At 45.5% G+C, this 6,971-nt stretch overlaps 1 protein-coding gene across 1 annotated transcript in view; it reads left to right on the forward strand.

Annotated features, from left to right (window-relative positions):
• The first annotated feature begins 635 nt into the window (after window positions 1-635).
• Window positions 636-6,971, forward strand: part of LOC147016960 (ras-related protein Rab-27A-like) — a 47,959-nt gene continuing 41,623 nt past the window's right edge. Inside the window, exon 1 of the mRNA XM_085846258.1 lies at window positions 636-796. The gene's annotated coding sequence lies outside the window, so the exon portion shown is untranslated. The remainder of the gene's footprint in view (window positions 797-6,971) is intronic.

Consider the following 6,971-nt stretch of genomic DNA (forward strand, 5'->3'; position numbering starts at 1 on the left):
ACACAGTTAAACGCTCTGACCACCGACCCACACCAACGAAGAAATGTTCGGTAAAGCGCACAATCTCCTCTTCTTGTTGAAAGCATTGCGAGATTTAAACAATTCCAACGTACAAGATGCTTCACAGTATATTGGACAGCCGGCTTAATGCCCATCTCGAGTGATGGCGTGTTGAGTGAACGCTTAGCCAAGCCTGTGTAGCACGAGGGTATATAACCCCCCATAATCCCCAGCTACTAATCTCCCCCCCATGCCCACCAACGACTACCCAAACCAGTCTCATAGTCCTCCCCCCCCCATTTCTCTCTTGCTCACATATTTGGTTACTTTCGGTAAACGAAAGGTGAACATAAGGCAAGAATGATTACTCAAGAATGAACAGATTCATTGAAGTAGTGTAAGCTAGTGTATATACGCTTTGCGGTGAAATGGCTCAAATAAGAGACCATGAACCAAGTCATGGGTGGCAGAGTGAAAAGGGGGTTTCATCCCACATTGCCTGGAAGGGGTCTTCTTTACTACGAGGAATCCCACGGCCTCCGATGGTCGTGGAACGACTGTAGGTTCTCGTGAAGAGACCGAGAAGGCGGAGGGCTTGGCCTTCTTTTATTTATTATAAGGAATGTAGTCGTGTTAGGACGGTGCACCGACACACCCACTGTGACATCAGTCGTCACACTTCCAGGACACGTAGCACGGCGGTCTGCCTGCGTGGAACACAACCTGTTCAGAAGATCTTCAGACAACGACCCCCGGCACGCACGCACGCACACACACCTTCGCACGTGACCCGCAGGTGAGTTGTGGGATCAAGCTGACCTCGATGGCAGGGCAGAGAGAGCCAAATCCTTCAGAGAGGGCTGAAGTCGCTTGCTAAGTGTGTTTCCTGTTCATACGTGCTCCCCTTCCTTGAGGAAATGTTGCAAGCCTTTTGTACTTATGTGATAGCCTTGCGGTTTTTTGTCTCACGGTGTGTGGGACGGGTCAGTTGTGCATTCATGGACATATATCGGTTTGAGTAGTCACGTTTCTATCCGTGCGGGGTGGATGGACCACGTTGTGTACCTTGGTTCAGCTTGATGTTCTGGGTTCAGTTGCCACAAAGGGCACGCCGCATGTCCATCAGCAGTTTAGAATGGTCATTTCCTTGGTTGCGGTTCAGTGTGGTTGCCGCCAAGGAAAGCCACAAAACTAAAGAGTAAGCAATTTTGTTGTTTACTTTGAGCAACACATGCACTTCGACATGGTTGAATTTTTTTTTTAAAGATGCAAATTTGTACATACAGGGTGTCTCAATAAAATGTGTACAGAATTTTGTATTTCAGAAAAAATTAATGAAACAGGAGAGAGAGACAGAGAGAGAGAGAGACAGACAGAGACATGATGTTGAGTGTTACTAATACCTTACAAGGCCTGGAGTTGGCTTAATAGTTAAGGTGGTTGGCTTCAGATCTTAGGGTCTTGAGTACAAGCCACTGTTGTCGTTGAATCAACACCAGGGGGGTTGACTCAGCTTGTCATCCTTCCAAGGTCGACAAAACGAGTACCAGCTTACCGGAAACAGGGCACTGCATCAGCGGTACACCCGCGCCCCGAGAAAATGATGCAGCCAGCAGGCACAGGCTGCATACAAATAAGTAAAATACCTAACATATGGCATTAGCATGTGATGGAATGATTGCACGTTATCAGTCAGTTGTTACTCATTCAAGTGTGCACAATGACAAGGTAGTACAGTTTTCAATAAATAAAGTCTGGACACGTTTTATTGAGACACCCTTTATAATATTGCTAAAGTCGTGCATCTAGCCTGGTGTTGGCTTCGTAGTTAGGGTGGCGGCTTGGGATCTTAGGGTCCTGAGTTCAAGCCCCATTGGCCGCTGAATTAATGTACACCAGGAGGTTGACTCAGCTTGTCATCCTTCTGAGGTCGGCAAAATGAGTACCAGTGTACTGGTAAGGGGGACACTGCATCAGCGGCAAAGCCGCGTCCCAACCAATGATGCAACCAGCAGCCATAGGCTGCACTCGATGGAGAGACACAGAGACACAGAGACACAGAGACACAGAGACACAGAGACACAGAGACACAGAGACGTGCATCTTTAACGACCATCACACCACCTGGCAGATATGGGATGAAAAGATCTCCATGTTCACCAGGATAATTTAGCGTGAATCGGCGTCTTCAGACACAACGACCGTGGCAAATCTGCGGACAGGAAGAGCCTAGTGTAGTTTTGTCAGCGATCTGCATTTGTTGCAATCCGCACTATGCGCTATGGAGTCCGCTCCCAATCACCACACAGGTTATCAAAAATGGGGATTTATTACAGGGAGGAAAATGGGGAAGAAGAAGAATATGGTCACAGAGCAGTGATCACAGAGAGTAATAGTAATAAATTAAAAAGGCACTCGGTAGGGCACATCGTCTTGCCTCTCGCCTTCATTCTGAACAAACAAAAAAAACGCCATCGTTAACTGACCATGCTACTATTATGGCCCATATACCCATATCATCCATGCAACCTGTTATGTCACATACATTGCCATTATGCATAGCTTTATTGATTGTTGATTTAGTCGGATATTTAACGACCTCTCTTATGCATGCACATTAAGGCGAAATTGCATCAATGAAAATGAATATTAAAAAAAAAAAATTAAAACTATATTTCCCATGGCGAGTTGAATGTATGCATGAAGTTTTGCATCGATCTGTTCAGCAGTTCTGGAGAAAAAGATATACTGTATATATATATACATATATATATATATATATATACATATATATACATACATATATATATATATATATATATGTGTGTGTTATTATATTAATATTGCTGAGCCATATTTTGTGGACGTATCTCCTCCAAAACTGCCCGACGGATTGTCGCCACTTTCGGTAAGCGGATGCTCTGTGATCTATTGTACAGCATAGGCTATGTGAGATCGCGCCAGATGGACAGGTTTGGGAATTTCTGGCGATTTTCTAATTTTTACATTAGTTTGCATGGCGACGTGTGACGTCACCGCTGAGACGCGTAGTGACGTCACGACATCATCGGTCATTCGCGGACGTCATTACATCTGTCGTTGACAGACCATCACCGCTGAAAGGCGAAATGCCACTCCTAGGAAACAGCGTCTGCAATGTAAAACCCTCTTCTGCACATGCTGACTACCTCAGAAGGTGAATTTGACACAAAAAAATGAAACAAGAAACATTGTATATCAAGAAATTCTATAAATCACATTGTGAACACTGGATATATTGATGTCCTAATGTACCCTCACTGTAGAAACTTCACGCGGAGCGCGGGTTTGGCTAGTGTATATATATATATATATATATGTGTATATATATATGTGTATATATATATATATATATATATATATATATATATATATATATATATATTTTTTTTTTTTACATTTTTATTTTCAATCCAATATGGCCACTAGACCATGTGACCGGTGACGTCTTAACCTCAGTTTTTTCCTCACATCAGGTCGAAGATCAGAAATATAAAGTTTCAGATTTTTCAGATGATGATTTCGATTCAACTAGTTATTGCTGCAATACCACTTCACCGATGATGTCATCGTTATAACCCTATATAACCCATCGGCAGTTTATAACATCTGCCAAATTTAAATTTTTTTATTGAGCGGTTTCAGAGAAGATGTCCAACTCTTTTTTTTTTCTTCTTTTAATCCAATATGGCTGCCATACCGTGTGACCTATGATGTCAGAGTTGTTAATAAACATTCTCCATGGGGATCCCTCCTGTGTTTAAAGTTTCACATCAATCGGACAAGTGGTTGCAGAGAGAAAAAAAAACATTTTAAGCGAAAAATATATAGATATATGCACACACACACACGCACTCAACCCCTTCGAGGTGAGACTAATGAGAGTTCAGAGAACACCTTACCCCACTTAGTCTTGAGAAAAGGACATGGGAGGAGCATTTTAAACTCTTGCTTTGCGTTTCTGAGTACAATATATTGTTGTGGTTGACGAAATTCGCAAACCACCATTCAGGTCCCTTAGGTGAGATATCTCTGTAAGTATATGTGTAGTTAGGCCCAAACCCGTTGTCTAGAGGGAATAAATGTCATTCATGCGGGCTGCGACTCTTCAGGATAGCCGTTTTTCTTTTGCTATCTTTATTTTGGACCAGCCGCCATTACTACCGCCACCAACCACGTCTCAACAGCCATCACAACAACAACCACCAACCACAACGCCGCTTCACAATAACAACCACCAACCACAACGCCGCTTCACAACAACAACCACCAACCACAACGCCGCTTCACCACAACCGCCACGACCTTTACCGTCACAACTCGCCACCATCGCATCACCGTCATCTCGCGCCACTCGTGGGCACCGATGCTGGACTCGTGCGGGGCGAGCAGCGTGTTCAAAAACATCACGGACTTTCCGCAGAAAAACGGATCAAAAACGACTCACGCCCACTTTTGTTCCGTCCAATCGGTGAGCGAGGGGCGGTTTGGCCCCGCCTCCAGGGCGTTGGAGGGTGGTCGCTATATGCAAATTCATGGATCAAAAAGCATTCACGCCCACTTTTCCTCGGGCCAATGGGGAGCCAGCAAGAGAGGTGAAGGGTCGGAGGCAGAGGGTCAAGGGTAAAAGAGCGAAGCCACGGGGCTTATAAAAACGACTGCGTTCGTAAGAGAGTTCAGTTGGAAGTTGAGTGGAGTGTGCGGAATTCAAGAGAGTCGTCGGTGGAGCTGGAAAGAAGTGGTACTAGTCGGAGTGAAGAGGACGGAGCTGTGGAGAGGTGACGGCGGCGAAGGCGGACGAGGGGGTGCTCGCGTCGGTGCCGGGAGCGGCACAGGGAGAGGCCAGCAACGCGACCGAGGTGGAGGAGGAGACGCTCGCCGCGGGACCCGAGACAGGGTTATATCCTCCTTTCCCCGAGCATCAGCAACCCCCTCCTGTTTCCCCCCGCGCTGAGATAGTGCGACGAAGGGGGCCCCCTTCCCACCCCCTACCAGACACTGTCCGCGAGGCCCGCGGAGTTGAGGCACCACCGCCGCTCCGCGTCTCATCATCAGACGGGTAGGCCCGACACGGTCTCGGCCCCAGGCCCGCCTACCCCCTCATCCTGGAGGGTGGTTCTCTTTTCTTTTGCTTTGGGAATATGTGTTGTCGGCGCCGTCTGTGAAGTAAAATTGTATAAGTGTTGCCGTGTGCCCGGTAGTCGGATAGATCTGCATTGTTGCATTTGCTTTTTGTGTAATATTGCATTGTCTTCTTCTTTTACATGTGCTTTTGGTGGAATTGTATATGTGTGCTTTCCGTTCATCGCGAAATAAATGTGCTTATTGTTGAACTGTTTTCCCGCTTCGCTTCGTCATTTCTTTCATTGAATCCCCATCTTGCTTCACGTAAAGGGTTGGTCATGGGCTAAGACGCCCGATAATTAATCGAACCGTCGAGGCCGACGAATAACACCGCTCGGTTATCCCGATAGTACGGAACGGGTCGCTTAAGTGGCCCGTGTCCGAAGTCGACCTGCGGCGAGGTGCGATCGCCCGGTCTACCCTCCGTGTGGGTACTTAGGTAGGTCGAATTTGGCGAGCAACCCTATCCCACGTGGGGGCCGATTGGCTCGATCGCGGTGAGACCGAAAGGTCCACCCGTGACTGGTTCCCGGCGTTAGTCCGAGAGGGTCACGACTGGATTGTCCGTCCGGTGGGCGACGTGCCGCGATTCGAGTTACGTGGCCGTCAGCACGCCGGCGGGCGCGAATCTGCAACAATATGTTCGTTTTCTTCATGGACCTTGCATAACAGAACCTTTATGGTAACCATACAAAGCCGATGGGTCAAACAGGACAGTCCAGAGGTGTCGACGCTCGGCTGAGATGCCTTTTTCATCGCCATCAAGGTTTATCCATGCATTTGTGGAATTATAAACGTTCTGCAAACTACTCTCAGAGAAAATGATGATTTTGGAGCAATCTTTGAGAAAAAGATTCCGAAAACAAACAGTGCTGTGCCCACCATATTTGTGAGAATGCAGAATCTCACACAGTTATTCTGCCATTAGAGCATGAGATGGTGTGGAATGCTGATTCACATAGTTTTTCTCATATTTATTCAGTTCTCAGGGCATTAATATTTTGTACAAGTACTGCTAAACTGGAGGTTTTTGAAAGTGCCAAAAAGGCAATTTGTGTTCTGCAGTGTTCAAGTATACAATTCAATTGAAATAAAATAAATATTTAATGGTTGTAGAATTTTTATTTTCAGAAGTTTACTGCCATTAATGCACCGTCTTGTACACCACCTTATTTAATCATTGTCTTGACTTTGCTCCAGGGGTAATTAAATAATTCTCGTATCCAGATCCGGATTCAGATCGACACCAAAATCGAATCGATCTGTCCTTGCAACCCACTCAACCTGTCCACCAAGTTTTATTCGAATCTGTCCCCAACTTTTTGAGATATCATGCCATATATCATATTTAGCCCTTTCTCTAAATGGTGAAGAATCACTTAAAAATTATCAGATCCGGATCCGGATCTTCACCAAAATTGAATCAATTCTTCCTGGTCACACACCTAACCTGGCCACAAATTTTCATCCGAATTCGGGAATAACTTTTTGAGATATCGTACTCTATATCATTTTCAGCCCTATCTCTCAATGTCGAAGAATCACTTAAAAATTGTAGTAGCCGGATCCGGATTCGGAGCTTCACCAAAATCGAATCAGTTTGTCCTTGTCACACATCAAACCTGTCCACAAAATTTCACCTGGATCCGTCCACAACTTTTTGAGATATCCTGCACACAAACAAACAAACAAACAAGCAGTCATAGACTGGTACTTACGAAATCGTCAACTTGACCTCTGACCTTGTCTAATAAAAGCTGTCTCCAGAGAAGGTAGCGACGCAAACAAGAAGTTTCTACGATGATTCT

This window comes from Eptatretus burgeri, chromosome 11 (assembly GCF_056783735.1).
Source record: "Eptatretus burgeri isolate ZD-2024b chromosome 11, Ebu_testis_v1, whole genome shotgun sequence".
NCBI classification, from domain to species: Eukaryota; Metazoa; Chordata; class Myxini; order Myxiniformes; family Myxinidae; genus Eptatretus; species Eptatretus burgeri.